The sequence below is a fragment of the Neomonachus schauinslandi genome, chromosome 2, assembly GCF_002201575.2.
Source record: "Neomonachus schauinslandi chromosome 2, ASM220157v2, whole genome shotgun sequence".
In the NCBI taxonomy this organism is placed as follows: domain Eukaryota; kingdom Metazoa; phylum Chordata; class Mammalia; order Carnivora; family Phocidae; genus Neomonachus; species Neomonachus schauinslandi.
In genome coordinates this window covers 128,194,719-128,219,928 of record NC_058404.1, presented here as the reverse complement: position 1 = coordinate 128,219,928, position 25,210 = coordinate 128,194,719, and the positions used below count along the sequence as shown (strand labels likewise).

General features: G+C 32.9%; 1 protein-coding gene and 1 pseudogene across 2 annotated transcripts in view; one reads left to right on the top strand and one right to left on the bottom strand.

Annotated features, from left to right (window-relative positions):
• Positions 1-25,210, top strand: part of GRID2 (glutamate ionotropic receptor delta type subunit 2) — a 1,393,842-nt gene that overhangs the window by 155,899 nt on the left and 1,212,733 nt on the right. The window lies entirely within an intron of this gene.
• LOC110591347 lies at positions 4,743-7,091 on the bottom strand (annotated as a pseudogene).

The following is a 25,210-nucleotide window of genomic DNA, read 5'->3' as shown; positions in this document are numbered from 1 at the left end:
CTATTATTTATGCAGTCTTTCTAAGTATAAAGAATTGGCTGGAATTCTTAGAGGTTTGCCACAGCTTAACCACGGAATAAAGTCTTATACCAAACTGAAATGTATTAGAAAGAGAAAAAGGGTCTTTAAGCAAAAATTGGCTAAGATAGTTCAGAATTACGAAACTACTAGTGTCTCATAGGTGAGCAGAATTTACACTTACTGTGTGTTAGCTGTGACTCATAGCATATAGACATTATCTCTAAAGCATCAAACAAGAATGATTAATAAGATTTTTCAAGTTTTACAGATTTAAAATAGTGATCTGAAACAGACCTTTCAGATTATGTAAATCAGTGGTATTCACTGCTTCACTGGAATACTGTTCAATTTTGAGAAACATATACTTCAATTTTGTTAATTAATACTCTCCATGTACAGTATTCCTAGAACATCTTTTAAGTAGATGTGTAGTATGTTGTTGCATTGGGCACAAATCCTGGCAGTAAATAGCAAAATGCAATGGTAAGGTCAAGACAGTTTCAAGGAAAGAAAACATATTTCCTGGAACATATGAGAACTTTACCATTTGTGTATATAACAGAGCCATATAAGGGCAAAATGACACAGTAGAAAGGCAAGGAAATGGAATGTTCAATGTAGATTGTTTAAAAATTACTGTGTGGTATTGGAATAAGGAAGGATTGTGCTTTAATTATTGTTGATCTACAAATAATTTTGTTGGTGATTCTTTAATTCCTCCAGTTGCCCAGTCCTAAAAACCAATACTCCAAAATGTTCCATAAATCCAGACAAGGCTGAGGACCAATGATCTTGTACAGCCCTTTCACTGAAGGCTTGAATGGTTCAGTGATTTAACCGTAGTCAGTGAGCCAGTCATTACAAAACCAGAACTAGAACACAGATCTCCTGTGTTTTTACCTGCTCTGCTTTCTTCCATGCCATGCTGCATAATATGAAGATAGTTGTAACATTTGTGGGTTTTTTTTTTTTTTTTTTAGGTGTCAGGTGGATTTTTTTTAACTCTAACTGGTAAGATTTTTGCAACAGTCATAAATGACCAACAGAATCAGTCAAAATAATTTACATGTGCATTTTAACAGCTTTATCATGATATACATGACATACAGTAAACTGTACATATTTAAATTGTACGATTTGTACATTTGTTGTATGTATGAACCATAATAACCATCAAGATAATGATTATCTCCCCCACATCAATTCTCATTTGCTTCTTTGTAGTTCCTCCCTCCCACATTTCCTGTTTGCAAACTCCAGCCCCAGGCAAATGTTGATTATCTTGTCACTACATTAGTTTGCATTTTCTAGACTTCTATATATGGAATCATACACTATATATTCCATTTTGGTCTTGCTTCTTTAACTCAGCCATAATATTATGGCATCTATATTTCAGGGTTTATCAGTAGTTCATTGTTTTTTTTTTTATTGCTGAGTAGTATTCCATCATATGAATATACAATGACTTTTTTTTTTAACCTATTCATAAATTGCTGGGCATTTGGATTGTTTCTAGTTTTTAATTATTAGAAATTAAGCCTCTATGACCATTATTATTCAAGTCTTTGTATGGATATATGCTTTTATAAATTCTGGGTAAAGACTTAGAAGTGGAACAGCTGGTTCATATATAATAAATATATGTTTAACTTTTAAAAAACTGCCAATTTGTTTTCTAAAATAGTTATACCATTTTACTCACTCACTGGTAGTATATGAGAGTCCCAATTGTTCTACATCTTCAGCAATGCTTTATGTGTCATTAAAAAAAAATATTTTATACATTGAAACATGTGCATAGTAGTGTCTCGTTGTGGTTTTAATTTGCATTTCTCTAATGACTAATGATGTTGATCAGTTTATCTCTTTGATCTGTTCAACCTTGTATCCTGAAACCTTGCAAAAACTTTTTAGTTTTAGTGGCTTTTGTGTAGATTCTGTTGGATTTTCTTCATAGGTGATAATCATATCATCTACTGGTAAATCAAATTTTATTTCTTCAATTTTGGATGACATTTTTTCTGGTTTATTGGATCAGCTAATATCTCTAGGACAATGTTGAGTGGAAGTGATGAGAGTGAACGTTCTTGACATGTCCTTGATCTTTTTTTTTTTTTAAAGATTTTATTTATTTATTTGAGAGAGAGAGTGAGCAAGAGAGAGAGAGCACACAAGCAGGGAGAGCAACAGGCAGAGGGAGAAGCAGGCTCCCCTCTGAGCAAGGAGCCTGATGCGGGACTTGATCCCAGGACCCTGGGATCATGACCTGAGCCGAAGGCAGATGCTTAACCAACTGAGCCACCCAGGTGTCCCAGACATGTTCCTGATCTTAACAGTCATCACCATTAAGTATAATATTAGCTGTAGATTTTTCATACATGGTGTTTTCAGGTTCAGGCATTTTCCTTTTATTTCTAGGTTCCTCAGAATTTTAACCTAGAATTGGTCTGTCATGGTAAAGATTCTGTATTAACTTGACAGGAATGTGTGTTGTGCTGTTGTTCGTTGATGTGCTCTATAATTATCAATAGTGTCAGTTTGGGTAACAGTGATGTTCAAGTCTTTTACATCTTTATTGAATTCCTGTATGTATGTTCTATCAATTATTGTGAGAGAGGTGTTGAGATTTCTTTCTATAATTGTAGAATTGTCTTCTTCTCTTTGAAGTCTAGTCTGGTTTTGTTGTGTTTTTGCAGATCTGTTGTTAAATATTTACAATTTTTTGTTCTCCTGCATTGCCCCCTTTAATCACTGTGAGATGGTCTTCTCTATATCTGGTAATAATAATTTGTTCAGGAAAGGTAATATTCTTTGTTCAGAAATTTACTTTGCCTGATATTAATATAGTCAATCCAGTTTTGCTTTGATTAGCACAAGCACAGTATCTTGTTTTCCATTCTTTTATTATAACATACTTGTATTTTTGTGTTTAAAGTATATGTCTTATAAGCAGCATATAATTGGATGTTGCTTTTTAAAACTCTTTTTTTTTTTTAAAGATTTTATTTATTTATCTGAGAGAGAGAGAATGAGAGAGAGAGAACACCTGAGAGGGGATAGGGTCAGAGGACGAAGCAGACTCCCTGCTGAGCAGGGAGCCCGATGCGGGACTCGATCCAGGGACTCCAGGATCATGACCTGAGCCGAAGGCAGTGGCTTAACCAACTGAGCCACCCAGGCGCCCGCTTTTTAAAACTCTTAATCCAGGGTGCTTGGATGGCTCAGTTGGTGAAGCATCTGCCTTCAGCTCAGGTCATGATCCTCATGGTCCTGGGTCCAGCCTGGCATCAGGCTCCTTGCTCAGCAGGAAGCCTGTTTCTCCCACTGCCTGCAGCTCCCCCTGCTTGTGCACTCTCTCTCTGACAAATAAATAAATAAAATCTTTAAAAAAAATAAAAAATAAAAACCTTAATCCGATCTAAATGTTTCTGTCTTTTAATTTGGTTAAGATCATTTGTATTTAAAGTGGTTTTGATATGATTGAATTTAAATCTACCATCCTGCTATTTCTTTTCTGTTTGTCTTTGTTTTCTTGTTTTACTTCCTTTTGGATTAATTGAGCATTTGTTTTGATTCTTTGTTGCCTTTTGGTTGACTTATTTATTGACTTTATTGTATTATTTTAGAGGTTGCTTTAGGATTTAATAGTATTCATATTTAACTTATCAGAGTTAACCTTCAAGTGATATTACAGCTCTTTAAAATAGTATAGAAATCTGATATCATTGTTCCCCCATTTCTTCTTTCATGGCCTGTGTGTTATTGTTGCCATATATTTTACTTCTGGTTATGTTAAAACCCCACACTACATCATTATTTTTCTCTTTAGTCAATTGTGTTATAAAGACCTTTAATATGAAATATATGTTATATTTATCCACATATTTTTCATTCCTAAAGCTCTTCATTCACTTGTGCCAGTCCATACTTCTATTTGGATCATTCTCTTTGTATCTGGAGGTCTGCCTGGTGATTAATTTTTAAATCTTTTGTATATAATGTCTTGATTTTAGTTTTATTTTTGAATTATTTTTACTGGGTAAAAAAATCATTAGTTGACAGTTTCTTTTTCAGTACTTTAAAAATGTTGATCCGTTGTCTTCTGGCTTGCATTGTTTCTGATGATAAATCAGCTTGTTCTTTATCTTTGTTCCTCTGTATACAATGTTTATCTTTCTTCCCTTTGTTTTTAAGATGTTCTCCTTTTCCTTGGTTTTTAGCAATTTGATTATGATGTGCCTTGGTCTGATTCTTTGCATATCTCTTTTTTTTTTTTAAAGATTTTATTTATTTATTCATGAGAGACAGAGAGAGAGAGAGAGAAGCAGAGGGAGAAGCAGGCTCCCAAGGAGCAGGGAGCCCGATGCGGGACTCGATCCCAGGACCCTGGGATCATGACCTGAGCCGAAGGCAGACACTTAACCGTCTGAGCCACCCAGGCGCCCTCTTTGCATATCTCTTGAACTTGAGGTTTGTTACGTTTTTTGAATCCATGGGTTTATAGTTTTTATCAAATTTGGGAAAAAATGAACCATTATATTTTTCTGCTCCTGTCTTCTTTTTTTATTTTGAAATTATTTTAATTTAGAAATATGAAACATCTTGAAAGAAAACAAAGAAAGAAAAACACAAAATACATAGGCAAATTTTTACTCCATGAACTTCTCCAATACTCACTTGTTCACTAATTCCCAAGATGAAAAACTTCTAAAAAATATTCAGCCACCAACAATGATGTTATTAATAGGGATATAGATCAACTTCACCAAAAAAGCCAATGAATCCCATTATAGCACCTCCTATTGCTGTTGCCATGGCAGTCTACTGAAATTCTTTTATATCAGGTTTAGTACATCTACTAACCAGCTGAATTCAGTCCTTCACAACCTGCCACCTTGGCTCAATGAACTGAATTACCTGATCCTTGATGCCTGCCCACCAACACCTCAAACGCCAGGAACAGGCAGCACTGCTCCTTCCTTCTTTGTGGATTCCAACTATATAAGTATAGATTTCTTGGTTTTCCCATGAGTTGCTAATGCTCTATTTTTTTCAGTTATTTTTTTTCTCTATGTATTTCATTTTTAGTAGTTTCTAATGCCACTTTTTTCAAGTTTACTCTTCTTTTGCAAACTCTTCTAAGTAGTTAATGCCCTATTATGAGGTTTTCCATTTTGGTATTAAGATAGCCAATAGCCTCAGCCTTAAGTAAACCTTAGTAAATGATATGTCTACAACTTTCATGTGTTTCTGTCTCCAGCTTTATAGATACTGTACTCACACACATACACTAATGAGTACTCTGCTGAGTACATAAGGAGGAGTCACTTGGGGGTATGCTGGACTGTCCAGTCTTCTGTCCTTTACCATGGTCTAGAATTGTTCTTTAGGTTGTAAGCTATGACAGTTGTTGGGCTCACCTTGTTTGTTTCTTGTCCCCCAGGTATCACTGTCCTTTATATCCTGATGTCAAAAAATTTAAGACTGTTTTTTCATATATTTTGTATAGTTTCTAGTTGTTTTAGTGTATTGTTAAATATGGTCCCTGTGACTTATCTTGGCTGGAAGTGAAAGTGCCACACACATATATATTTTTAATATTGGTACTTTTTAATCTTTGGAAAATCTTACCTTACTTTTCAAAGCTGTTTCACAAATAGCAATTTCAAGTTCTGGCTGTTAATATTATGTGTACTCATCAAAAATAAATGAACAGTATGTTACTGTACATTTAAAGTCTTGTTAGGAGGGTATATCTCATGTTAAGTGTTCTTATGCATAAGAACAAAAAAGTGGACCCAGAAATATTTTGGTGGTGATAGGTATATTTACTGTCTTCATTGTAGTGATGGTATTATGAGTATACGCATATGTTCAATTCCTTCATAATGTATATATTAAATATGTAAAATTGTTGTGTGTTAACTATACCTCAATAAAGGTGAAAAAATAATGAATATATTTTATATATTCATAAAATATATTTTATCACTAGAAACTCAGTGATAATTTAACAATTCCATCTTTGAATTTTCTCAATAAAGATATGGCTTTATGTTTTATTAATTGCATTTAATACTTTTGTATAATGTTATTAAAGTATTTTCTTTAATAAAATATACTAAGGCATATCATTTAGTGATTGATTAGAGGTATATCATTTTTAGAAAAATAAGAATAGAGTAAGACCCACTGTTAATTTTCAAATATATAAAAATGTACGTTTCAATAGGAATTCATTAAACATTTGCTTTACCAGCATTATATTGCCCACTGTAGGACATATAAAAGACATTTTAAAAAGAACGTATTTGTTCCAGAAATCTTATAATGATATTGGAAATATAAGATTAAGTTTAAGGAACTTTTTCTTTGTATTGTTGAATACATATGAGTGAGTGATAGCCTAGCTATTATTATTAGGGCATTTCAGCACTGCACAGTGATTTGATGTGCTGATATTTTTTTTTAATTTTAAGTTTTAAAAACTTAAAGATAAGCTTTATATTAAAGATAAGCTATTATTCAAAAAATTTTACAAATATTTTATTATTTAATTATCACAACTCAATGTAGTAGATTCTTACATTATTCCTAGAGGATGAAACTGTGGCACAGAGGGGTTATATAAATTGTCCAAGACAATACAACTAGTAAAATTTTATAGTATGTTGAAATAAAACTCTTATATGCTTACATATCCTTAATACTTCATTACTTTAGTTGTCCAATATTGTTCACTGGTTAAAAATGATTAAAATAATAAAATATTGTATTAATGGCTAATAAATATTACATATATATCAGAACCTATTAATATTCTAACCATTATGTAGAAGGAAAATATTAGATAGATTTTTCTAAATATTATGGTATTTAAAGTTGTACTTTTTTTTATAGTCTATTTTTTTATTGAGGTATAATTGGCATACAATATTATATTAGTTTCAGGTATACAATATAGTGATTTGACATTTGTACACATTAGGAGATAGTCACCGTAATAGGTCCAGCTACCATCTGTCACCTTGCAAAGTTAATACACTGTTATTGACCATATTCCCCATGCTGTACATCTGCATGACTTATTTATTCTATAACTGAAAGTTTCTACTTTTAATTCCCTTCACCCATTTTCTACCCCTACCCCTGACAACCATCAATCTGTTCTCTGTGTCTATTAGTCTGGATTTTGTTTTTTGTTTTTTAAACTCCACACATAAGTGAAATCAGGAGGTATTTGTCTTTCTCTTTCTGACTTATTTCACTTAGCATAATACCCTCAGGATTCATCTATGTTATCACAAATGGCAAAATATCATTCTTTTTTAGAGCTGAGTGGTATTCTAGTGTGTGTGTGTGTGTGTGTGTGTGTGTGTGTGTGTATGTACATATACACCACATTTTCTTCATCCATCCAACAATGGATGCTGATGTTTCCATATCTTGCCTATTGTAAATAATGCTCCAGTGAACATAAGGGTGCATATATCTTTTCAAATTAGTGTTTTTGTTTTCCTTGGATAGGTATCTGGTAGTGGAATCATATGGTCTGGATCATATGGTAGTTCTATTTTTAATTTTTTGCAGAGCCTCCATACTGTTTCCATATTGCCTGCACCAGTTTACATTCCCACCAATTGTTCATGAAGCTTCCTTTTTTTCCACATCTTCACCAACACTTTTTATTTCTCGTCTTTGTAATAATAGCTGTTCTGACAGGTGTGAGATGATATTTCATTGTGGATTTGATTTGCATTTCCCTGATAATTAGTGATGCTGCCCATGTTTTCATGTGCCTGTTGGCCATGTGTATGTCTTTGAAAAAATGTCTATTTAGACCCTCTGCCCATTTGTAATCAGATTTTTTTGTTATTGAGTTGTGTAAGTTCTTTATGTATGTTGGATATTAACCCCTTATCAGATATGTTTTTCAAATATCTTCTTCCATTCAGTAGGTTGTGCCATTTCATTTTGTTGATGATTTCCTTCACCGGGCAGAAGCTTTTTAGTTTAATGTGGTACCATTTGTTTAATTTTGCTTTTGTTTCCCTTGCCTTTGAGGACTGATGTCAATAGCTTACCACCTATATTTTCTTCTAGGAGTTTTAGAATTTCAGGTCTTACATCCAAGTCTTTAACCCACTTTAGTTAATTTTTATATATGATGTAAGATAATGTCCTAGTGTCATTCTTTTGCACATAGTTGTCAGTACCATTTATTGAAGAGATTGTCCTTTTCCCATTATGTATTCTTGCCTATTTTGTCGTAACTTAATTGGCCATATATGGGTGGGTTTATTTCTGTGCTCTTTATTCTATTTATTTGTGTGTCTATTGCTGTTCTTATGCCAGTATCATACTGCTTTGAATATATTTTTATATAGTTTGAAATCAAGGATCATCATGATACCTCAGCTTTGTTCTTCTGTTGAAAGATTGTTTTGGGTTATTTTGGGTCTTTTGTGGTTCTATAAAAATTTTAGAATTATTGTTTAGTTCTGTGAAAAAAATGTCATTGGAATTTTTGATAGGGATTTCATTGAATCTGTAGATTGCTATAGGTAGTATAGAAATTTTTACAATACTAATTATTCCAATCCATGATCATGGAATATCTTTCCATTTATTTGTGTCTTCAATTTCTTTCATCAGTGTCAAAGTTTTCATTGTACAATTCTTTTACCTCTGGTTAAATTTATTCCTAGGTATTTTATTCTTTTTGATGTGATTGTACATATGATTTTTTCTTGATTTATGTTTACGCCACTTCATAATAAGTGTAGAGAATCAAATGCAACAGATTTTTGTATAATAATTTTATTTTCTGGAATTTAACTGAATTCATCTATTAACTATAATGGTGGAGTCCTTTGGGTTTTCTATATATATTATAATCCATCTGCAGATAGTGACAGTTTTATTTCTTTCTTTCTAATGTGTCTGCCTTTTATTTCTCTTTTTTCTTGCCTAGTTGCTTTGGCTGGGACTTCTAACACTGTATTGAACAAAAGTGGGGAAAGTATACATCCTTGTCTTGTTCTTGATCTTAGAAAAGCTTTCAGCTTACACTGTTGAATAAGATATTAGCTGCAGATTGCCATATATGGCCTTTATTCTGTTAGGTACATTACCTGCATACCCACTTTGTTGAGAGTTTTTTTCATAAATGGATGTTGAATTTTTTCAAAAGCTTTTTTGCATCTATTGAGAAGATTATATGATTATTTTCCTTCACTTTGTCAATGTGGTATGTCATGTTGATTGATTTGTAGATGTTGAACCATCCTTGCATCCCTGGAATAAATCCCACTTAATCATAACATGTGATTGTTTTAATGTGTTTTTTGATTTACTTTGCTTTTATTTTGTTGATGAGCTTTTAATCTATGTTAATCAGGGATATTGACCTGTCATTTTCTTTTTTTTGTATATTGTCCTTGTCTGGCTTTGGCATTGGGGTAATGCTGGCCTCAGAAATGTATTTGGAAGCTTTTCCTCCTCTTTAGTTTTTTTGGAAGATTTTGAGAAAGATGGGTATTATATCTTCTTTGCTTGGTAGAATTCACCTGTGAAGCGATATCCTCCTGGACTTTTGTTTTTTGGGAAGTTTTTTATTACTGATTCAATCTCCTTACTAGTAATTGGTCTGTCAAATTTTCTATTTCTTCATGATTCAGTCTTGGAAGATTATAAACTTTTAGGAATTTATTGATTTGTTCTAGGTTGTCCAATTTCTTGACATATAATTTTTCATAGTAGTTTTATGATCCTTTATATTTCTGTAGTGTCAGTTGTAACTTCTCATTCATTTCTGATTTTATCTGGGCTCCTTCTCTTTGTTTTTCTTCGTGAGTCTAGCTAAAGCTTTGACAATTTTTTTGTTAGTTTTATTGATCTTTGTAATTTTCTTTTTAGTATCTATTTCATTTAATTCCACTCAGATTAAAACTGTATTCTTAAAAAGATTTTATATATGTGTGTGTGTTATATAAAAAGGTTTATATATATATATAAAATATCATATGATCATTTTACCTAACTATTGCCACAGCATATAGCCAAATATAGATATTTAAAATTTGCTATTGTAAAATGATGGAATTTTAAAAACACATCAACAAAGTTCCTTTATTAATGAAAATTGTTTTTTAGTATCCAGTTTATAAGGCTAATCAAGTTGATGTAATGTATAATTTGTGAGGGTTGAGGTCATCCAAAATATACTAAATGAAATGTGATCATTTTAAACCGTCTCAAATGGGTAAGGGGGGATGGAATCTACAAATAAAGAGATGGTTAAACTATTCGATTTGAGAGAGAGAGAGAGACAGACAGAAACAGGGAGAGATTATGTTTTTGTTTAGTATTGTTAGATGTGTAAAGATGTACTTAAATCTTTTAAACTTGGAAGAATAGTTTTGTCATGAAGCAGCAACTCTGGACTGGAAAAATGCTAGAATTTAAAAAAAAACTATAAATGCTATACTTTGCTAATACAACACTTATTTTCTCATATGCAAGATAATTAAGGTCTCAGTGGTTAACCCATCCTAGTATCACTGAGGGGTAGCAATCTGAATCTAATATCAAGTTACTTAGTTTAGAATAAATGGAGAGACACATCTTTGCAGTTTAAAGACACAGTTCCCAGTGACCCAGTTTTTGGGATATTACTGTCATGGTTCACTCTAGGTTTCTAAATACTGTTTCTGTGCTTACTGAGCCAGAGACAGCATGCTCGATTGTGTCAGTTTATACTTGAATACCTTTAATATGTGAATTCATGCATTCTACTCACCATTTATCCCTTTAAACCTCTAGGGCAGATGAATATAAACACACAAATGTAGTTTGGATTTTCTTATATGTCATAAATACCCTGGGCTATATTTTGGTTTTATTATAATTTATAATTTTAAAAAAGATAAATGCCTTAAATTTCATTTCTGGAAACAATTTATTATTTTAAAATAAAATTTGAAACCATTTAAAAATTTATGTAGATATATATCGCAATATATATTGCAAATCACAAATATATATATATATGTACACAAATACACATACATACATACATGCCATAAATTTGTTCTTGGCATGAGTTACATCATTTAAAGAAAAATACCAGTCCTGCAAAATAGTACATACTTAGGAAATAGCTGTTGACTTAATGACTGCTTAAGTAAATGAAGAAACTACCTGTAAAATTCATCAAAATAACATTAAAAAATTAATTACATCTCATCCAATATTATAGTTATGATACTGTTCTCTATATTATTTCTATTACAATATCTTTGGTTTTCTTTACTATTGAGCTTTTCATTTTTCAGTTCCCTTTCCTGTGGTGTTTTCCCTTTCTTTCCTGCCCAAACTAAACGTATAGTTTAATTCTAAAATGTAAATTTGGAGTGTAGCACCATGAAAGTTTTTTAGTCTATGTGGAAGTAGTCAGTGTGGAAATTCCTTCAGATTTTCAGATTTTGCATGTTTCCTTGATGGCCACTTGGAACAAGTTCTTTCAGGATATGAGTTGCCAAAGGGAAAGTATGGAAATAATTTTGATGAGCATGCTATGATCATACTTCTACGACATTCCTAAGTAGATGGCTTGCCTTGGACACATTTTTAATATATCTTTCTTAACCATTTTTGTCACTCATAGTCTTCATCCCATCCTTGTAGACGTTTTTCTCCTTCTTTTCCCCAACCACCAATTCATTGTTCCAAATTTGAACTCAATTTTCTGTCCACTTTTCCCTAATTGATAGAGTAATAGTGATAATTCTGGATGGGAGCACTCACAGGAGTGCTTTGTTAAGGACAACATCCTAATTTTCAAGGCCCACTTGGGATATCTCAAAGACAAACCAAGATTTACCAACTTCTTTTGTTGAGCTGACTTGCTTAAGAGTGCAACTGCTTTTATGAGAATCATCACATTGTCAAACTGTAGTAAAGGAAGATAGATATCTCATGTGAACCAGTTGAAAAGACAACAGAATCCAGATCTGTGGTTATTAATCAGTGTTTATTTAAGAAATGTGCTGATTTCAGAGGAAATGTAATGAAGGAAAATATTACACCTGTTGTGTGATTGTGGTACTGGATTAATGGACTTCTTTGCAAGTTAGAGAAAGAATTTTATGATTGATAAGAAGTAAGGAAGTTACATAGGCCCTTTTCTGAGCTAAAGTGAATTTAGTCTACTATAGTCCAGGTGTAATTTTTAATTGAATTTGACCTTTCTAGTACCAATTGTGGTAATGTGGATGAAGAAATGCCTGAGTTATGTAAAGAAAGTTTTTAAAAACGTTTTTTATTTGCAGTGTTTTACAATATTATTCAATCAAAAATATATCCTGAACAGTTACAATAACTCAGGCATTATGCTATTTAATGAACATATAAACACTATAAAATGGATACTGTGATGTTCCTTGTTTTACATATGGGAAAACTGGAGCACAGATATATTCATTAATTTGTTAACATTAATAAGTTAACACAGGAAAGCAGAACAGGTTTTTGAAAACAAAAAGATGATATGGCTAATAAAATGTGTTGCTTTTATAAGGAATACTTTTCAGGCCATTTCTTTTCTGTTTTATGAGCCACTGCTATCTTCTACATAGTGGTATTTATAAAGCTGAGATCATGGACAGATTTTGTTATGACGGTAACCCCACCATGTTGTTGTTTTCTTTAAAATAGTCAAACTTGTGAATAAGTCAGACCTTTGGCTTTATTATCTACTGTAAACCTCACCTAGCAGTATGTATTTTTTTCTGTAATAGCTATTGTCTTTAGACCTTTTTCTAATTTTAATTGTTGAATGATAACATAGGTGAACTGACCAACAGGAACAAAATTATTAAGTAAAAAATAAGTAGTACAAATTAATCAGTTCAGAGGAGAGAGATTGCTGTGGGCTGCAGTAGGCTGGAAATATGTTAGAGAAGAGATGAAGCTTGATCTGGATTTTGAAGATAGTAGAGAGGGGAAGGCATATTTTGTGAGGGTAAATTAATACACTTCTCAGATAAATATAAATGTTAAAGTATCTTATTAATTCACTTTTAAGAGTAATCAATAGAAATCTGATTCTTTTCAACTTTGTAATTAATCCTAGCTTAAAATTTTCCATTAGATATGGAGTCTTATTATTATTATAATTATTTTGAGTCATATTTTTCCTTCTGTTTAATTTTACTAGTTTTCCAAAAACAAATAATAATTCTTGTCAAAAATACATGTATTCTCTAAGTTCCACTAAAATGTAGGTTTAATATTACTAATTTGTTAATGTGAAAAAAAAAACAGATAATCAGAATCCATGAGGAAGATGGAATAGGAATGAAATGAATGGCTTCTTTTTCTTAACATCTTTGTTGAAATATCTTTGACAAATAAAAGTTGTGTATATTTAAGGTGTACAACTTGATATTTTGATATATATACTGTACACATTGTGAAATAACCACCACAATCAAGCTAATCAACATATTTGTCACTTCCATGTAGTTATCATTTTGCATGTGTATGTTGAGAAGATTTAAGTTAAGATCTATCCTCTTCACAAATTTTAAGGATACAATACAATACTGTTAATTATCTTCACTATGGTGTATATTAGATCTCTAGACCTTATGGATCCTGTGTAACTGAAACTTTGTACTGTTTGGCCAGGATTTCCCATTTTCCCCTCCTCAGCCCTTGTCAACCACCATCCTGCTCTGTTTCTAGGAATTTAACTATTTTAGATTCCACATATAAATGAAGTCATGCAGTATTTCTCTTTCTGTGTTGCTTATTTAGTTAGCACAATGTCCTCTAGCTGCATCCATGTTATCACATATGGCAGGATTGTGTTCTTCTTTATGATTGAATAATATTTTGTTGTGTATCTTTATCCATTCATCTGTCAAAGGACGTTTAGACTATTGTAAATAGAGCTGAAATGAGCATGGGAGTGCAGATACCTCTTTGCAGTCCTCATTTCAGATCCTTTGGATATATATTCACAAGTGGGATTGCTGGATCATATGGTAGTTACATTTTTAATTTCTTGAAGAACCTCCATATTGTTTTTTTATAATGACCATATTAACTTACATTTCACCAGCAAGGTTCTCTTTTGTCTACATCTTTGCTAACACTTGCTCTCTTTTGTTTGTTGTTGGTTTTTTTTTTTTTTAAAGATTTATTTATTCATTTGAGAGAGCGAGAATGAGAGAAAGTACATGAGAGGGGGGAGGGTCAGAGGGAGAAGCAGGCTCCTCGCTGAGCAGGGAGCCTGATGCGGGACTCGATCCTGGGACTCCAGGATCATGACCTGAGCCGAAGGCAGTCGCTTAACCAACTGAGCCACCCAGGCGCCCTTTTTTTTTTTTTGATAATAGTCATCCTGACAGATGTGAGATAATACCTCACTGTGGTTTTAATTTTCATAATAATTAGTGACATTGAACACTTTTTCATATACCTGTTAGCCATTTAAAGTTCTTCTATTTGAGAGGTGCCTATTTAGGTTTTTTGCCCCCTTTGTAATTGAGTTATTTGTATTTTGGGTATTGGCTCTGTAAGTTCTTTATATATTTTTGATATTAATCCCTTATCAGATATATGGTTCATAAATTTTTTCCATTGTGTAAGTTCATTTTCATTTTGTTAATTGTTTCCTTTGCTGTTTATTTTAACTTCTTATGTAATTTACTTGTCTTGCTTAAAGTGAATGTCCTTGTTTATGGTAATAACAGATATCAAATTCTATTGTACATAAGTTTGTATGACATTAGTTCATAGTTTTCATGTGTCAATATTGGTTTCAATAACAAAAAAAATTTTCCACATTTTCTTCTCTAAATGGAAACATTGTCTAACTATTGGTAAGACTCATTAATAGAACACCAGGAGTATTGAGAAGTACATTTTCTTGACATGGTGCCTATGTTAGTTTCCTGTGGCTGCCTTAACAAATAACCTCAAATGGGGTGGCTTATATCAACATAAGTGTATTCTTTCACAGTGTTGGAGGCTGGGAGTACAAATCCCAACTCTAGGAATGTTGTGTTCTTTATGGAGACTCTTGGAGGAAATCCATTCTTTGCCTCTTCTAGCTTCTCTTGACTGCCCTGGTATTCCTTAACTGTGGCTGCCTCTCTCTGATCTCTGTTTGGTCATATTGCCTCCTCTTCTTCTGTCTATCTCAAATCTCTCTCTGATTTTCACTTATAAGGACATTTATTATAGGATTTAAGGTCCTCTTGGATAATTAAGGGTAATCTCTTCAGCTCTCCCAAGATCCTTTACTTAATTACACCTGTAAAACTTTTTTCTAAATAAGGCAATATCCATGTGTTACAGGGATTAAAATATAGATATATCACCCTCAATCCCCTACAGTCCCCTGTTCCATCTTCTGAGCTTTTCTCAAACTCATGTTTCAATCCCTATCTGTGCTTACAGCCCCTCAGCTAACTGTGCTCCCCCTCTTACCCCCTAGCCCTTAGGAAATTGCCAACTCTTTATTCCAAATCTTTACCAACTTTTAAGACTTCTCATCTTATTATTCCTATTTGGTATCTAATTCTCTGAAGTCCCTATGTTTCATATGCTGACAAGGTTGGTAAGGTTGACTGGTCTAAGCACAACAGATTTATTTTTTCCATGCACAGTTAAAGTTCTGAAGTCAGCAGGATGGGCTGAATGTGTAAACAACACAAGCATGGAGAACAGAATTAATGCAGCTGTTACTAAATAAGTACACAAAATTTGTGGATTAATGAACTCAAAAGTCTTGGGAAAATTGTTTACACTCTTTCATTTTATACTTTATGTATCTTTACACTTTCTGTTTTTTTCTATTTTTTATGTTATATTTTTTAAACTTTTTTGATATAGAGGAACATTACCCTTTGTTCTGGCCAGTTATGGAAAGAACTGATAAAGGTATCTTGTGATTGATTGCTCTAGGGTGAGTGCTCATTTAACGTAGTGGTGATAGAGAATAGACATGAATTATAAGCAATAATTAAATTATTCTCATATTCTTACACTCTCTTCCAGACCTAGACAGATACTGTTGAATAGGTGAAAGGGAAATAAGAATGTAATATTGCTCCATTTAGTTATGTTAACTGTTCTAGATAGCACAATAGTTTCACACAGATAAACATTCCTTTAAGACAAGAGAGAAATTCAGGTCAGAAAAAGAGGTTTATGTTTTGTCTTTGTTTAGGATTGTCAACGTAGAGCCTCTCCCAGGGAAGATATTGTTGCCCAATTCTATCTTATCCTGGACCTTTCTCTGGCTAAGAGGCTCTGAAGATGCATAATGTAAGAATCATAATGGAAGAGAATATTTGCTAATTCACTGTTTACATCCAATACTCATGACTTAATTAATATATTATTTTACAAATTTAAATATTTAATTTATTATTAATATGACTTCCTAAATTCTGTATGTTATATCATTACTTTTGAAAATCTTATTTTTTTAAGTTTTCAGTCGTGAAATACTAATTAGCAAATGTGCTGCACCATGGATTGTGTTCTTATGTGGAATGTTTTGACAAAACATACTAGACACATCTACGTATATTTGTTGCCTAACTGATGTAGTCAGTGACAAACACAATCTTATACCAATCAAATAATTTCAGTTTTATATAAGATGTCAGCTAGTTTATTGAGTTAAATTTCCTCTTTTCAAGTGATGTATGCATGTTTTTTCAGTTTATTTTGTCAAGACTTGGTCAATATTTATGTTGAGGGGAGGTGGTAAGCCTCTCCTTGCCAAATAAATATTACTGGGCTATCAAAACTAGAATAAGTCCTGGATAAGGGTCACCAACCACCAAATACAGGGAACAATCTAATTTCTGAATGAGGTTAACAACCTGGGGTCAGATGTCTTGAGAATAGGATCTGGGGGGAGCAGATATGGTAAGTATGAATTATTTTGCCAAACTGAAGTCAGAAAAATAATAGTCATATTTGAGATATTTGAGGGAGTGCTTTCAGGATCCTACAGGAACAGGGAGATAACCAAGCAACAGAAAAAAAAAATACCCCTTTGGGATGTTTAGTAGCAGAGTGTCCCTTATTGGAGTCACACCTGATACTGCAAAGCTGCTAAGCAAATTAGCTCAAATACTTTTGAAGAATTCTAAGAAATGGAAAAATTGCATATGAGAATGTGTAGTTGCTAACCCTTAGTAAACTTTAGTCAAACTCTCTGATGTGCTATGTGAAGGAAGATTAAACCATGCAAATGACAAAGCAAGATTTTCTCCATATACACTGACTAATAAAAACTTGGTATTCCCAAATTTGCTTTGTTTTTATTAATGTTAGAATAAGGTAAATCTATCATAGGAAAAAGAAAATTCACATATAGGTAGAGAAAATTTTAACTAACCATATTGCTATAGCCAGTGTTTTGATTCATTTTTAATAATTGTAACTGTTATCAGTACTTATCATGTGTTGGATATTGCTCTGAGTGCTTTACATGTATTTTTCTCCATTCAGCCCATGCAATAGCCTGCCCAGTTAGTATTATTCATTCCATTATAGAGATTAATCCCAGATACAGAGGGTTTTAGTAATGTCTCAAGGTCACAAAGATAGTAACTGGCACAACTGGGATTAGAACCCCCTAAGATGATCTAGAACTGGATATTGAAGCAGTATTTGTATAGGCAAAGCACTGAGTTGCCTTCTGCAAACTACATGTTTCAGTCATTCACCTGAAAAAACTTAGTAATTAGAAAAAAAAAAGTGTAGATAAAATATCATTTTAGGTATCCAGAAACTCCAGTGGTAGTGTATTTCATTATATACTGCATAAGAGAGAAATAAAATATTATAGGAATTCCAGATACTAAAAGACCACATCCATGTGGAATGTTCAGAGAAGACATCTGGAAAAATTAAAGGTTCCAAATATATCCTGTATAATGAGTGTTAAAAAAGGTAGAGAGAAATTCGATTTTAGGCAGAGTCAGAGAACAGAACAAATCTGGTTGAATGGGATATAATGTGACATTGATTGGAAAATCACATTAGAATAGGAATGGAGAGGCTAAGATTCAAGTCAAAAATTCCAGACCTAGTTTAGTAGGTATTGAGATAGTAGGATGATACGAAGAGCACCACAGGAAGAAGCAGAATAGTGGTTAGGTTTGATGAACGTTGGAGGCATATAGTTGTTTTTTTTTTTTTTAAGATTTTATTTATTTATTTGACAGAGAGAGACAGAGAGCGCAAGCAGGGGGAGCAGCAGGCAGAGGGAGAGGGAGCGGCAGGCAGAGGGAGAGGGAGAAGCAGCCCCGACGCGGCGCTCGATTCCAGGACACTGGGATCATGACCTGAGCCGAAGGCAGATGCTTAATGACTGAGCCACCCAGGTGCCCCAGGAGGCATATAGTTTTGATCCAAATCTCATCTCTACTACCTGTTAGCTGTGATTTTAGTTAAGCCATCTAATATTATTATGCCTATTATGCCATCTAATATTATTATTATTATGTAAACTCAGATTAATGAAAATATTTGCTTCATTTGGTTATTATCTGGATTACATAGAAAATTTCATGTGGAAGTCTAAGCACAGTGCTTGCCGTAAATTTAGGAATTATCTGTTCATTAAACAAACAGTTACTGAAGGGCTGTTATAAACACATCATTGCATCATGGCAAAGATATATAGGATGCATGAAAAAGGAGAGAGATAGAAGGTGAAGAAACCAATTAGAAAATAATTTCAGTGGTACAAAAGGGGATAAAAGAGGCCTAAAAGTGGAGTATGACAGTTGGGAAAAATAAGGAATTGATGGGACTATTCAAATATTTATAATTGAACACATTTTATTTATATATTTTTATTCATTATTTATAATAGATTTATTTCCAGAAGAGGCAAAAATATGACTCAGGGTAATTAATAAGAGAGGAAAAATGTTTACAAAAGTATTTGTAATGAAACAGCATGAAGAAGTGTTCAAGATTTTTAAGCCTCAAACTTTACATACACGTCAGTCTATCATGTCTACTGTATTAATTTTACCTGTTTCTGTGTTTGACCCAAGTAATAGTACATAATAACTTTCTAAGATTTTCTGGGCCTGAAAACAAGATTTGGAATTGCAGGGAAAGTGAGTGTAGTGAAAACTGGTGATGTAAATACAGAGTAGTTAATAATAGTGGTGGAAGCTGTGAAATAACCAAGAAGACTGTGCTAATTGGATCTCATTAACATCTGCACTGATTTGGCTGGCTTGTAGTCCATACATATACACTTGACTCTACAAAAGATAAACTGGTCGATTTCACAATCCAGAGGTTATATAATGCTATTAATGAAAACACTAACCTTAAAAAATCTTTATTTTTAATCATTTAAAAACTAAACGCTGTGGACAGAATCAAATCATCTTTATCAACCTATTAGAAACACTTAGTAAAGCGAACATTGTCTTGCTGTTTTTTATACAACACACACAAAAACAAAAAAGTAAAGGGAAGGTACATCTCTCATAAGTCTCATATTTTATATAAATTGAGTTTCTTATATTTTTTATATGCTCCCTGTTGTGATAGGGATTACAATGGATCTTGCGGCTTTAAAATAACATTATTTCAATTTGAATTTAAAAATCAGATTTATATTTATGTTTGAGACTTACTTGTATTCTACTTTTTCAAAAAATGATATAAGGTACCTTACCAATTGCTCTCCTCCCCTTTCTTACATACATATCCATTTACACACATATACACAGACTCTCCCAAAAAGGTTAATGTAAAAGGAATAACAAGGGCAATAATCTTTGACAAGATGGAAAAAAATATGCTAACTTAATGAGTTAACATAGTTGATGATTTAAGTTAGTATAGCAGTTATAAATCTTATTACAGCAAAGACAACAAAAGAAAAAGGGAAAAGGGAATATTATATATATTAAAGATCAGTCAAGTTTCTTGGTATATGGAATCTTTTCCTATTTTGAAAGGAAAATCTCACATGGGAATATTATAAGACATACAGTGTATGATATAACTGACAGTATCTTGACTACAAAATAGAGCAAACACAGAAGAAGAATTCATTTGGCTTTTTTTGGGTGGGGGAGCTGGGATTGACCAAACTATACTATAAAAGAATAGTAGCCAGCTAAACTCTTATACTTGAATAGATTGTTTTTATTGTGGTTAAAAACAACATGAGATCTTCCCTCACATTTTAAGTGTGCAGTACAGTGTTGTTAACTGTAAGAAGTGTGTTGTGTAGCAGAAATCTAAAACATTGTCATTTCACATGACTGAGACTCTCTAAACATTGATAAGCTGCTCTCTATTTCTCTGTCTCTCCAGCCCCTGGAAAGCACCATTCTACTTTCTGCTTTGATGAGTTTGACTGCTTTAGATACTGTGTGGGGAATCATCCAATTTTCCTTCCGTGATTGGTTTATTTCATTTCGTTTGATATCTCAAGTTTATCCATGTTGTAATATGGGAGAGGATTTTTACTTTTTAATGGTTGAATAATATTCTATTCTATGTATATAGATTATTTTCTTTATCCATTCATCTATTGAGGGACATTTAGGTTGTTTCTGTATCTTGGCTATTGTAAATATTGCTGCAGTGAACATGGGAGTGCAGAAATTGCTCTGAGAGCTTGATTTTAGTTCTTTTAGGCCTATATCCAGAAGTGAGATTGCTGGATCATACAGCAGTTCTATTTTTAATTTTCTGAGGACTCCTCATACTGTTTTACATAGTGCCTGACAGTTTTACATTCCTACTAACAGTATTCAAGGGAGAGGCTGTTGGTTCTCAGTATTGCCGTGATGAAAAGTGGGCGAAGGTTCGGGGGCCTGGAAAGGGAGAGAAGCTTGATGAAAGTTTGTTCAAGTTAGCAGGCCTTTTGTCCAGATTGCTCAGTCGGGACAAACAGTTCAACTAATCATTTAGGAGACAATAAAAAAAAGAGAGAATTTGGATAGTTTTTTTTGTCAGTCTTTGTTTTAAGTAAAACAAGGATTACCTGTGAGTCTTATCTAAGTTACATCGTGAAGGGTAGTTCTTCGCAGTCAGTCATTTTGGGGAACACAAAAAAGGTTGGGATAGTTCTTGATTGTTGCTGTTTTTACCAGGAAGCTGGTAGAGTTTGACATTGTCACTGCCAAATGGAACTTTGCTGACAAGTGCTGCAAATACCCCTGTCTGGTGAACTTGCAGAGAGACTGATGTTAGATGGCTTAGTGTCCTATTAACTCTTGTTTGTGCAGAAGACCACAATGAGTCTGTGCCATAGCCTCATTTCAGCTCTGGGTCTAGATTGTCTTCTCCCCAGCAAGAGTGCTTCAGCCATAGTGAATTTCAAGTCAGGTCTGCCAATTCTCAGCGAAGCATATACACCAAGAAGAAAATGAAGGGTGCAAACCAGACGAGATGGCTGGGTGATTATGCTTATTTACTCTTAATTCATCACAACAAAAATGGTGGTGCTGGATCACCTTGTACTGTGATGTTTCTCAAAGTCTGAGTTTTGGAGTGGTGAAAAGCCTCTTTTTAAAATTCTATTTGTCCTCAGTTTTATTGAGATATAATTGACATATAACATTGTATTAGTTTGTGTACAGCATAATGATTTAATGTATGTACATATTGTGAAATGATTAGCACAATAAGTTTAGTTAACATAATAGTTATTTTTAAAATGTTTTTTGTTGTACATACTATTTAATACATTGAAATACATCAAAAACATTATTAGATCCATCAAAAGGTTTTTGGACACTCAGTAGTTTGTCAAAGTCTCAATTTTGTAAAAGTCTTTATCAAAATTCTTGGTCCATTTTGATAGGCACAGATGAGTATTTTCATGTAATACTAAAAACAACAAATCAAATCATATTATTGGAAGAATGGCATTTTTAAAAATTAAACACTGATGAAATAATGCATTAAATTTGAAAGTAAATGTTTTCTCTTGAAGTAGAAGATGAATGTCCATCTATTAAATTTACTAAAATTTTAAAGTTGAAGACATCTTAGTGTTTGAAACAATACAACTGAAAGAAGACTTTCTTAGAATTAGTTACCAGTGTCATTATTTTCTTCTATAATTTATTTGACTGTGGTCTTGCTGAGGAAGAATTTCATCTTGGAGCTAAGAATTCTGATGTTCATGTATTATAATAACAGATCATGTCATTAAAGTTTTTTGACTCTATGTTCTCTTTCCAGTTTAAATTGATGAGATAGCAAATATATGGAAATTTATTCTGCCTGTTTGTAGCCTTCATCATTTTCAAAGTTAAAAGATGCATTTGGATGGTGTGGGTTGGAACGGATGGCAGGTGATCAGAATTAATTAGGAATACACACACAGGAATAGAGTTAGAAGTACAAATTATAAGTATCTTCATTGGTGGTTTATGAAAAATGGAATGCCAGATTTCTTCAGTGCTTATAATATCTGTTCAATTTATAAGCCATTATACAGTATTCTGATCTGATAAATTTTTAGTGGATTTATCTTAAGGCGTTATTAAGCTGAATAACAAATGGGCACATGCTTTATTGAGATGGACAGTGTACTGAAGCCAGTAGGTTTCCTAGATGATTTAGAACCTGGATAGCTCTTTCACTGGTTTATTGTGTTCACCTCCATTAAAGACAATTACTATGCCCTATTGAAAAAGTAGTGTGGAATAATTGCTGTAACACATGAAATTTGATTCTGAATCCCCAGTATGAAACCCTATCTTGAAACAAGTTCATATTAGCATGAGATTGATGGAAAATTTCATAGGAGGTAGTCACTCTAAAGTCTTAAAAAAGTATTTTGGTACCTTGATGCCATTTTGATTATTCTTAATTATCAGTATTAATCTTAAAAAAATCCAGAGAGAACATATTCTAAATACCAATAAAATATTTCTATTTTGCATAATTAACCATAAATGCCCATAATGAGTAATACATCCATGCAGTTGAAATATAAAATCCAATATCCTTTCTAAAAATAAAAGCAAAACTGATTAAAATAGAGTAAGAAAAATATCCGGAGTAGCAGTTAATCAGCTAGTATAGTCATTTTATGTTTTGTCTTTTTTGTTTACTTACCTTTCCCTAATAAACAAGAAGCAACTTATAGGCAGACTCTACTCTAGGTCATGTATATGATTGCATCTCAGGTACCTGGCTTTTTTCCCTGATATATTAGCTCAATAAATATTTGATGAACCACAGTTTCTGAAAATAATCAATGGCTGGCTGAAACATTTATTTGTGAATGTCTTGAAGGAGACTTGTAAGTGAAAGGTCTACTACGTGCATTTTTGTATATCTTGCTTACTGCAATATCTTGGTTAAAGAAGTTTTACATAATATAAATTATACTTCCATTTTCACAGCTTTGAAGAGCTCTAGTTCCGTGTTTCCTGCAGTATATTGATGCTTTTTATGTTATGCTATAACTTCACACTCCCTAAGCCTAACACAAATCTTCTCGTGTCCCTCTATTGCTATCAGCTTAGCTCAGTTCTTTATCACATTAAAATTAGTTTACAGCAACAACCTAAGAACTGATCTGTCTAAAGCAGTGTTTTACTTCATTCTCTTTTCTTGACATTTGACAATGAATGATGCAGTAACTAGTGACATTTCTTATTATATTGAGTTGTTATTATTTTTTCATTGTCATGTTTTACACATTTGTCTTGGTCAAGAAAATGTCCTACAGATAGGTGGGATTTGTTAAATAAATTTTGATTACCTCATTTCATTCTTATCTATGAGCCCATTTCGTTTCCCTTTGCATTTTCTGTAATATCTATATGTTTTTTAGAGAACACATCTCAACTATGTTTTCGTGTTTAATGTTTATCAACATAAATACTCCGTTTTTTTTTTAAAGATTTTTATTTATTTATTTGACAGAGAGAGACACAGCGAGAGAGGGAGCACAAGCAGGGGGAGTGGGAGAGGGAGAAGCAGTCTTCCTGTGGAGCAGGGAGCCTGATGTGGGGGCTGGATCCCAGGACCCTGGGATCATGACCTGAGCCGAAGGCAGACGCTTAATGACTGAGCCACCCAGGCACCCCTATCAACATAAATATTCTAATTCTCTAAATCTTTGATTAGGAAACAGAGACTTGGTTTCCTCTATTTGGTGTGTGTGTGTGTGTATGCACATGATGTCAAGACAAATTGATTTTTACATTTTACCATTTTATTGTGTATAAAGTTAGATGACTGTTAATTATTCTGTGATTTATTCACAGGATGTTAAATACAATATCATTTCTAACCCTTTCTTGTATCATTTTATAGTGCATTGTTTGGTGATGCTAGGTCAAATTAATTTTAGATTACTGTAGTAATACTGTTTTTTTCAAACCAGGCATTGTATATTTTCCTAAATTTTGCACAGAATATAAAGGTGAATGAAGGGATTTTTTGTGTGTGTATGTGTGAGGTTGGCTTTCATTGAGATCAACACATTTCCAGAATCTGAATCTTTAGTTATTCACAAGCATGCCTCTTTAAAATAAATATTTTTTTTTTATTTATAACTATCCTAAAAGGCTTTTGTATATTCACTAGGACCAGGTGGATTTATGAGGAAGATCCTTCCCTAAGACAAATCTTACAAAGACTTTGAATATAGAAAAGGACTTCATTAAACTTGTTTGTTTCCAATAAGCATATTCTGGAAAGACTAATGAACTGTCAGGAGCAATTCTCTTCCTTAGTTATTAATTTGGCTGCAATTGCTGAAGTTAGAGGGTTCTCTCATGGTAAATTAGCAACAAGAATTTAACCCTCCTCAATGGTGTGTAATTAGCAACAAGTGGGACCAAATTTTTGAGTAAAATAATGTTTATTGACTGTATAAGTATTAATCAGGGTTTATTATATAACCAGGTAGGCAATTGCATTGATACATACTTGCATGTATCATTGAGAGTTTAAGCAAGACTTATCTTCTAATGATCACTATTTAGAATGCCCAAATTTAATTAGAACATCCTTTCAGATACTCTGATTAGAGAACAGGACAACATTTTTATATCCACAAAGCCTCTGTCTAGTTTCAATTCATTTCCATATGTGATCCGAGGAACAGACATTATAATGTTTCTCTGGTGACAAAGTAAGT